A 10,852-nucleotide genomic window follows, 5' to 3' on the forward strand; every position below is an offset into this window, starting at 1 on the left:
ACACACACACACACACACACACACACACACACACACACACACACACACATTCCAACAACCTCAAGTTACTCACTAAATGATTCACCAGCAAACAAGCCTCCAGTTGATCCAGCAGCCTGCACGGACAAACTGACAGAAAGACCGACGGTCAGAGCTCAGGCTGGAGTAAACGGAGACGCTCTGTGCGTAGAGAAACATCTGTCAGATCAATCCAGGGTTCAATCTGCTGCTGCCGACACTCGACTGGAGCGTTTTCCAACGAAAGACGCAGAGAGACCAGATCCATTAGTCCTAATGATGCTCTGCTAAAAATCTGGACTCTGTACGAGGCGATGATTGAGCATTAGGGATGGGAACCTGGTACCTGGCAATCAGCAACGGTACCAACTTTTGGTACTTTTGTGTGTTTATTTGGTCATAAATATTAAATCTCAAAGTTTTTCAGTTTAGCATTTTTATTTCTCAGTATCTAAATTTGAAATGTTGTGTTCATGTCCAGCGTGGAAAAACTCGTACTCTTCCACTCCCTCACAATCACTAAAAGCCGCGTTTCCACCAAGCAGACCAGTTCGGTTTGTCTCGGTACAGCGCGCATTTTGTGACCCTAACCCTATTATTTAACAGCTAGGGCTTTCAGCATCAGGCTTACACACCACCTACCACAAGAGGGCACAGTTTGCTGTGGAAACACAAACAGGATCAGGCTTAACTGAACCAAACCGTACTGAACTGACCCGGCCTGCTTGGTGGAAACCAAAGCCTGTCTATAGAGTAGACAGCGTGGCTCCTCCATTTATCATCGTACGGTTTTGAAGCCAAAATTCCTCCGTCACAGGAGCAGACATTTGTAGCCAGAGTCTGTGCAGTAGAGACTGTGAGGGATTCTGGGAGAATCTGAGAAATAATAATTATTATTTTCTTTAGAGAGTCTAATCACTTCCTGACTCTACCTCCAGACATATTTTACAATCCCCGAAAAAATACACGAGAACGTCAGCTGTCAATCATTGTTAAACGTTACATAAAACCTCATTTTTAACCTCGTATAACTAACGAAAATGAAACTTTTCAGAAAAAAGAGGACTTGAATACAACACAGCCAAATGATATCTTCAAATCACCACAACAATCAGACGTGAGAAACATTTCTACCAGGTGTGTTAATTTTTTAAAGTTTGACCACAGCCCATCTGGAATGACTGGGGAGATGGATTTTTAAACCTATACTGCAGCCAGCCACCAGGGGGAGCAGTTTTTGTGGGGACCTCACTTTGAGCCGAGCAAGATGACGTTCATTTTTTATACAGTCTATGGTGGAAACGCGGCTAAAGATGTGTTTTTCAGTTTGATTTTATGTGAATCGGTACTCGGTACTACAGACTAACTCCAGCTGGTACCTGTCTCTAACAACCGTGTAAACTTTCAGCTTGAGTTATCCAACATTAAGCCGACAGACTTCACCCACTTTCTGTAAATACCTCCATATAGTTAGCTTTTAGCTGATTTTGAGCTCGTGGAAATCATTGGTAAGCAGGAGGTGGCGTTCCAGTTCAAACTCGTATGATGGAGGTAAAAAAATGGGCTCCTCTTAGTGGCAAACTTCATCTTCAAAGCAGATTCTCAAAATTCCTTCAAAGGTGTTTTGTCTTCCTTTAAAAAACAAACTGACAAACCCATTCAGCTGAGTTATTGGACCTTTTGGATCTGCACCAATTTCTTTTTCAAATGTGGAAACAATGCTTACTGATTGAGACAACAGTTTCCAAACTTTGACTTTTAATAAAATGATTATTCTTGATTATCACAAGCAGTGAATTGATGAATAAAGTCTCCCACAGTGGGAGGAGCTCCTGGATTAAAAATAATAATGGCACATTTCTATTCTTGGAGAATTGAAATATCAACAAAAGCCAACACAAACTACAAATTCCACCTTAAATAGTTCAAATCTGATTGGACGATGGTTCACTCTGCAGCATTTCTGAAGGAAAATTCTCAAACAGGAACCAGATCTTTAAAAAAACACAGATCTACGGTTGATTTTTTGATCCAGAGAGGCTACAAGCCAAAGAGACAAACACGGAGGAACAGTGAAGGGAGTGAGCTCTGCTCATGAAAGCAAAGCAGTGAAACAACAAATTAAATACCGTTTTTCACTCAGATGCTCAAAGATGGTCTCTGAACCAGCTCGGTGAAACTTTCTGGAGTAAACAGTGAATTTTGGGTCAGGTGGGAAGGATTTATCTGACGCACGATGAGGGTTAAACCATGGAGGCTCATCCCTGGATGTGAGCGCTGATAATTCAAAGAATGTAAAAGCTCAGAGCGGCCAAGCCCGGAGGCTCAGGGCCAAACAAACAGAGATATGCAGTTTAGTGTACGTGACGGTAACCATGCCAGTCCTAATGATCAGAGCAGATTGTCTAAATATTATCCTGAAGCTGAAGGGGAAAGTTTTTCTCTTCCATCGTTTGCATCTTCCTGGAAACTGCTCAAACGCTGCAGCTTTGCATGTTGTGTAAATATTCAAATATGGGACATCAGAAAGACAGCAGGAGGAGATCATGGTTTGGGTTTGAAGGAAAATGGAACTTGGATGGATTACATAACCAACAAGCTGCCAGTGACACATCTGACGTTAGAGTATCTGAGACAGACATCAGTGTTTACGTTCCCAGCAGTTTAACCCTATCAGGAGCTTTGTGCCTTTACATCAACAGCGTGGACTTCATGAGGGAGTCAGGCCCCGGGGAAGCAGCGCTGACACACTCTGACACACTCTGAAGGTGAAAAACCAGCTGAATTTGAAGCGTCTGTCCTTCACATGCTGACTAAGTGTGGTTGACCACTGAACATCTCGACTCTCAGCCTGTTTTAACACTTCACCAGGCCCTGAGAGCATGCACAGCAGCACCAAATATGGTCAAAGCCCTCCAGAAGACACGGCTCAGGGCTCTGAGTCCAGCACTTTACATAATGTTATGAAGAATGGTTTCATTTCTGAAGCTGATGGTGAAAGAACCGAGAGCGCAGATCACAAATCCACAGAGGGGCTGGCGTAGCACGATAACTCGTCTGGGTAATTTTCCAGAGTTGAGAGGGATCCAAAACCGAGCAGCTGACAGCCATCACAACCCAGCCCTTCTGCAGACGCGCTCTCAGACATCACAACACACATGACACCGCGGGGTGGATGCAGAGAGATGCGTTTCTCCATGCATCCAGCTCCTGCATGGGCTGCGTTTCCAACACATGCAGCAAATCATCCAAAAGCAAACAGATTCTCTGCAAACTGGAGCAAAACTGAGCAGATGTTCACTGCCGAGCAGAGCCGACCTGAGCGTGAGGTGAGGAGAGGAAGCGAGACAAAGGTAGAGACACAGGCTCCTGGTTAGAGGAAGCAGCGCACGATGTGCAACGTGCGACTAACGAGCATCCCCGCCTTCTCAGCGCTCCGAGCGCCTCACTTCCCCTTCAGCTGGAGCTCAACGACGGAGTCAGAGAGAGGAAACCAAACCGCATCGAGCAAGAGCGACTTTCTCCACATCCATGAGGCTCCGTTACGCATCTCAAAAGAATCAACAAAGACGCCCCAGGAGAAAGCATTTAGAGGAATTAAAGTCTCAGAATAAACCGTTCACCTCCTCCAGAGACTGAAAACGAAAGAGACAACATCGAAAGCTGACCCACGCATCCAGAAATAGTTCGCACCTTACGCGTAAAAACGTCAAATATCAGAGAAATGAAAACACTTTCCGTGAACCCACGCGAAGCACGTCACAATTACAGCTTCATTTCACCATTTCACATCCATCCGTGTTCTCCCCCTTCTCTCCCCCTCTCTCTCCCCCTCTCCGGAGCGCACGAATCAGGGAGCGCACGGAGAAAGAACAGGCTTTATTCTAAAGAACATCGCAGCCTCCACACACCGTGTCCTCCAGGAAACACATCCCAGCATCCACACCTCACACCTCACACAGCAAAACATCCCAGGATTCAACCCTGGATCCTGACAGAGAAATGAACATAAAGTTCTCTACATGCGCAGAAAATGATTAAAGGCGATAAATGAAGTCGTTAATCAGACAGAACAAAGATGGAAATGAACAGATTGATTCAGAAAGAGAAGAAAAAAGAAAATGAGGAAAAACGCGTAAAAGAAGCAGAGCCATCTGTCTCTGCCATGCTGTCAAGGTGTGCAAGAAGATGTCGATTTTATTTCCGTTACCTGCTCTGATGATGTGATTCTGTGTCTTATTTTGTCCTTTTAATGTCCTTAGCGCGCGGTCCCTTGTCCGTCCCGTCTTGTCCGTGTCCTCCTGTGTCCGTGAGAGCGACTGAGGCTTGGACGCGTCGGTAGCCTATATTTTAGCCTGCTTGTAAGCTTCTCTTTCTGACCTTTGTCTCTTGAAACGGGGAGACCAGAGACATCAGCGGCAGTGGAAAATCACCGGCCTGCCTCTTCTCAGAGCAACAGGAGAGCTGTGTGCCTGCTGCCTTCAGGGGCCCCGGGAAAGCTCGGAATTTGGAGAGATGCGAGGGTTGAAATGGAAAGGATGCGGACTGGAGTCAGTGCGTCTTTTGCAAACGCACCGGATGACTTTCTGCATGCTTTATCTGCACAGACATGTTTGATTCTTCACCCAAAGGGGCTCACATGTTCAAAACGTCACGCATGTTAACTTTTAACCGCACATTTCATACAGACGACGGGCTTCAAGCAGAAAATCTGTCTCTTATTAAATTACAAGTCTGAAAACTGAAAGAGAAATCTGCACAAACCCTGTCCCAAATCTTCTGTCAAAAAGCCAAAATAAACCTGAAACATGAGCATGATTCACCCGCCCTAAGGACGCTTCAGGACTCGGTAAGTTTCCACTTCTCAAACGGAGAAACTGAAATTTCCGAGCAGCCCTGAACGCAGCATTAAGGAGCATTAAAGTGGCAGTTCCCCCCCCCCAACCCATTTCACGAGTTTGGTTGGTTGGTTGGTATCTTAACCGATTCACGCGGGCACACGCACAGATTCTGATGCGCGCTCCCGGCGCTGGCGTGCACGCGGCGGTGGAAATAAAGGAACACAGTGTGAGGAGTGTGTGTGAGGTGTGTGTGTGTGTGAGGAGTGTGTGCAGCTGATTCTGCACGTGTGGTAAGAGCAGCATCTGTGCTCCTCCACAGCAGACAGCAGTCAGTGAAGGGATGAGGCAGAAACGAGCTGGATTATTAATTTCTGTAATCTCTGAGTGATTGGCTCCGTGAAATCTGCGGCTGCAGAACAACGAGCCAAGCTTCAACTTCTCCTCCTCCTCTCAGTGTTTCCTGTTCAGATCTGACTTCTCTGTTACAGTTAAGGTTATTACAGTTCACCGTTTCACAGTGTCATGCATTCTGATACCACCCCTGTCCGTGATGCTAAGCTAGTTTGTTGCATTTTAATGGAGATGCAGGGTGTGTCTAGTGAAGTGAGATCTGAGTTTTCCTCTGCTGAAAACGATTCCTGTGATTAATGTTGTAGTGATGGTGGACACTGGAGCCTAACTGTCAGACAGAAAAAGGACAGAAGAGCAGAAGAAAGAGAAACAGGAGAGAGATAGAGCACAAGCTAAAGGCTAACACACAGGCTAAAGGCTAAAACACATGAGCCAAGGGCTAAAACACAGGCTTAAGACTTAGACACAAGCAAATGTATAAAACGAATGCTAAAGGCTAAAAAACTAGCTAATAGCCAAACAAGCTAAATGCTAAAACACAAGTAAGGCTAAAACACAGGCAAAAAGCTTGACACAAGCTTAAGGCTAAAACATGAGCTAAAGGCTATACTAAGCGCTAAACGTTAAAAAAAGCCTATGATACAAACAGTCTTAAGGATAAAACATAAGTCAACAGCCAGAACAGGGGCTAAAGGCTACATCACTTGCTTTGGGCTTAAACACAGGCTAAAGGCTAAAACACAAGTTAAAGGCCTAAACATGGGTAAAATGCTTAAACATGAGCTAAAGGCTAAAACATGAGCTTAGGGCTAAAGCATTAGCTAAAGGCAAAAACAAAAATCAAAGGTTTAAACACAAGTTAAAAGCTATCGCATGAGCTAAAGGCTAAAACAAAAGATAAAGGCTAAAACACATGATAAGTGCTAGACAAACTAAATGCTAAAACACAAGCCGAATGCTGAAACACAAGTAAGGCTATGGCTTAAACAAAAGCTTAAGGCCAAACAATGAGCTTAGGGCTAATCTACGAGCTAAAGGCTAAAAAAAGCTCAAGGTTAAAACAGGCCTAATGCTTAAACACAAGCCAATGGCTAAAACATGGGCTACAGGCTGCAACACTTGCTAAGGGCTTAAACACGAGCTAAAAGCTAAAACATGAGCTTAAGGACAAAACATTAGCTAATGCCCAAACAAAAACTAAAGGCTAAAACATAAGCCAAAGGCTAAACTAGAAGCTAATTGCTATTATGCAACCTTGAGGCTAAAACAGGCTTCAACCTAAAACAAGGGCTTCAGGCTAAATACGGATGTAAAGCTAAAACACAAGCTCAAGGCTAAACCTGAGCTAAAGTGTAAACTATGAGCTCTGAGGGGATCAGAGGACCCCGGACATGAAGGTCTCCAAAGGGAACTTCCTTTGGGACAGTGATCTGTTCCCTCGGCTAACGCTAATGCTAAGTTTGCATGGCCACAAAATATCAAGGTTTCAACTTTTCCAACAAAGATCATTGCTTTTGGTGTTGAGACTATTCACCCTTTTCTTGGGCTTTTGACCAATCAGATTCAGGTATTTAACAACTTATGATGGTAAACCAAAGGGGACCCAGTCTGGACCCCTGAGGTACACCTTGGTGTGAATGCTGGACTCTGGATTTAGGGCTTCATCCTCAAAGGATCCTAATCTTTGACTTTTATTTTGACATTATTTGATGGTTGGGGTGCAGTCTCTCCTCAGGCCGCTCGCTCATCAGAGACTGACACAAACTTTTTTAGCCACAGCGGCTACGCTAACATGCAGTCGATATTCAGGGTAAGGTCAATTTGCTGGTTTCGGAAACATTCAGACAAAATGGTTTACATGTGTGAGCGGACAGAGTTATTCCTGTTTACACGGTGTCCCAATCAAAACAGAGAACATCAGACCCAAAGATAACTTCTTAACACACAGAGAACGTCAAGACACACAAAGAACGTCAAGACACACAGAGAACGTCAAGACACACAGAGAACGTCAAGAGTCACAGAGAACATCAAGACACACAGGGAACGTCAAGACGCACAGAGAACGTCCCAACACACAGAGAACATCAAGATGCAAGGAGAACGTCAAGACTCACAGAGAACATCAAGACACACAGAGAACGTCAAGACACACAGAGAACGTCAAGACACACAGAGAACCTCAGGACACACAGAGAACATCAAGACACACACAGAACATCAAGACACAGAGAACATCAAGACACACGGAGAACGTCAAGACACACAGAGTACGTCAAGACCCACAGGGAACGTCTCAACACACAGAGAACATCAAGACCCACAGAGAACGTCAAGATACACAGAGAACGTCAAGACACATGGAGAACGTCAAGAGTCACAGAGAACTTGAAGACACACAGGGAACGTCAAGACGCACAGAGAACGTCCCAACACACAGAGAGCATCAAGATGCAAGGAGAACGTCAAGACTCACAGAGAAAATCAAGACACACAGAGAACGTCAAGACACACAGAGAACGTCAAGACACACAGAGAACGTCAAGACACACAGAGAACCTCAGGACACACAGAGTACGTCAAGACCCACAGGGAACGTCTCAACACACAGAGAACATCAAGACCCACAGAGAACGTCAAGATACACAGAGAACGTCAAGACACACAGAGAACGTCAAGACACACAGAGAACGTCAAGACACACAGAGAACGTCAAGACACACAGAGAACGTCAAGACACACAGGGAACGTCAAGATGCAAGGAGAAGGTCAAGACACACGGGGAACATCTCAACACAGAGAACATCTCGACACGGAGAACATCAAGATGCACAGAGAACGTCAAGACCCACGGAGAACTCCAAGACCCACCGAGAACATCTGGACACATGGAGAACGTCAAGACCAAGGGATAACGTCACGACGCACAGAGAATGTCTCGACCCAATGCACATCATTTCCATTTTTCTTTCTGTATCTATAGCAACAACAACAACAACAACAACAACAAAAGCAACAGCAACAAACAACAACAACAGCAGCAGCAGCAGCAGACTTCCTGTTCTCCAAAGACCAGGATTCCTTGTGAACAGATCAATGTTCCTGTGGATGGAGATATCCTGACAGGCGTATGAACAAATATTCAGGGTGGAAAAAGAGGAACCCAGGTGGAGTTTCAGGTTTATAAACACAGTTATTAGGGTTGACATGGCCGTGTGTAACCAGGTTATTGCTAATATTCAGTATGAAAGGGTTAAAGACTGCGTGGAAGCGTGGCCAGTGTCAACAGGCGGAGGGTCGATGGGTGTTTTGCAGAATCCTCAGACTGTAAACATTTATTTTGCGCCTGGAGAACGGGCTGATGAAAAAGTCAGTTTGCTGTTTTAATGCTCGGACAGATTCGCTGATGTTTGGATGAGGAAGAGCCCGAGCTCCAGGCGTGTTTGCATATCTGACAGGACATTCAAATAACCACGGAGGGGAGGGAAGTGACGACCAGACGCTGACTCTTTAAGCTAACTCCTCACTTTTCATTTTCCTAGACTCACTCTTTAGCTAACTTGGGTTGGCTTCAGCAGCCAGCTCCATGTTTATCTTTGGGGGTCGATGTGTTGACGGCGTGTGTTCACCTTTGTCCTGAAATGTCTCTTTATCCAGCCCTTATCTCCTGCCCTTGACTGGGAACGAATGCCACCTCTCTGGTTTTTCAAACAGCGTCTGTGAACTGAAGTGAACTCTGGGTTTGGTGAGAGGAGGAAGAGGAAGGGATCACTGCACCTGAATCAGACTGTCACGTTAAAGAGGGGAAAGACAAAATTCAGACAGAAATCTTCTTTGAAGGAAGGTGGAAAGGGAAAACAAAGATGGATTGTCCTTCAGTCTGTTTCAGCTCCATCATCATCATAGAGAGCTCTCATCATGAGTCAGGGAACAAAGGCAGACGCGGCGTGAACATCCTTTTCATGTGAACAGTCAGAGTATTGTTCCCAAACAGCCAATCAGGATCTGTCGCTCAGACGCTCACCCTGAGCTGAAACTTTCCTCCCTTTGTCAAACTTTTTCCTCCTCCAGAAACATCATCATCATCATCGTTTAAACTTTTCATGATGAGAGGAAAGAAAAGAGAATCAAAGAGCTTTGAGTTTGCTGAAATCTCGTGACCAGTCCTTGACATTTCACGTGTGTCAGGGTTTTTCCTTTAAAATTCAAAAAGATGTTATACCCTTGGGTTTAAAAAGTGTAAGTTGATTTTTTTTCCTCCTCCTCTTGGTTCAGTGGTTGAGAAACTTGCTAGGGAGCCCTCCCTCCTCCATCCATCAGTCTCTCTTCATCCATGTTGGGCTGTGAAACCTCAAACCTGTTGACTTCTTGTCTGGCTCTGATTATTATGTCCATTTGTTTTTGTAGTCAAGATAAATACGAACTGATTCTGATATGGTTTGTTTTAATTATGTTGAATGTTTGAAAGTCTCTGGGTGTTTTTAGGTAGTTTCCAGTTACAACTTCCTGTCCCACTCCATCTTCCCTACGCTGAAATTATGCATCACAGTTCTGCATCAGGCAAAAAGGATGGTTGGGTATATTAGCTGCGACATTATGGACCATGCCGATAGCACTACATCATTGGCAGCTGCTGGTCAGTCAGGGAGGGGAAGCTTCTTTTTTTCCGGCCTACATCATAAATTTGTTCACTTATTTAAACATTAATTATTCCCTCTGTTCTTTTTTAAGAAAATGATCTGAGACCCTGTCGCACCAACCTGGTGTTTTTTCCAGTGTTCTTTCAACGCTCGTCGTTTTTAAGAAAGGTAAACTCTCTGGGGATCGATAAAACATGTCCAGAACAACTGACTGTAAAACTGAGAAGATTCTCTGATGGAGGGTTATACTTCAAGATCTCTGACTGGCTCATTTCACTGTCAATCAAAAAGGGATTCAGCCTCAGACAGATCATCCAATCATCATGCAGAAGCCCAGCGTCCAGGCCAGCCCACTGCCTCATAGACCCCCAGAGACGCTGAGCGTCCGATGGGCGGGACAAAGCCCAGCGTTTATCCAATGACCGTCCAGTTTCCACAGTGGAACAACCCACTCTACGCTTCCCCGCTGAAGTCAGAAGACGCTCAGCGTCCGACTGTGTTAAAGCGCTGAGACGCTGCGGGGATGAATGAGAAGGAGGCGGAGCCAGTTACCTGTGATAGGAGCTGATTCTGAACTAAAGATGAAGGAATTCTAGCTCAGATTTTATCCATGACATGTTCACACAGCAGAACAGATCAACACTTTTTAGGGACATTTTGGGGGAAGCTGAGCTTCACTTATAGTCTTAGAGCAATCAACATTGTTTCTGACCTATACTGCCGCCAGCCACCAGGGGGAGCAGTTTTTGTTCCGCCCTCACTTCGAACTGGGCAAGGTGACGTCCATTTTTTTACAGTCTATGGTTGTCACATTGGCCTACAGATGCGTCAGAGCTCTGGGCTGCCGATAGCACTACGAATACCTCACCTTGGCACTTTATATACGGTAAAAAGTTTTCTTAAAAAAGAAAATCTGTTTCCATCCGACTTCTGTTTAATTCCAAAACAAACACACGTCTTGCTGAAAGTCATTTACAACAGTGTGTGTGAGACTCCAGATCC

General features: G+C 45.0%; 1 protein-coding gene across 1 annotated transcript in view; it reads right to left on the reverse strand.

Annotated features, from left to right (window-relative positions):
- The window catches only part of LOC141803968 (sodium- and chloride-dependent taurine transporter-like), a 39,228-nt gene extending 34,768 nt beyond the window's left edge, over nt 1–4,460 (reverse strand). Inside the window, exon 1 of the mRNA XM_074688173.1 lies at nt 4,229–4,460. The gene's annotated coding sequence lies outside the window, so the exon portion shown is untranslated. The remainder of the gene's footprint in view (nt 1–4,228) is intronic.
- Between the last annotated feature and the right edge of the window lie 6,392 nt (nt 4,461–10,852).

Source organism: Halichoeres trimaculatus, unplaced genomic scaffold (genome assembly GCF_033239565.1).
Source record: "Halichoeres trimaculatus isolate MK-OKI-2021-1 unplaced genomic scaffold, fHalTri1.1 fHalTri1_scaffold_1, whole genome shotgun sequence".
Classification (NCBI taxonomy): domain Eukaryota; kingdom Metazoa; phylum Chordata; class Actinopteri; order Labriformes; family Labridae; genus Halichoeres; species Halichoeres trimaculatus.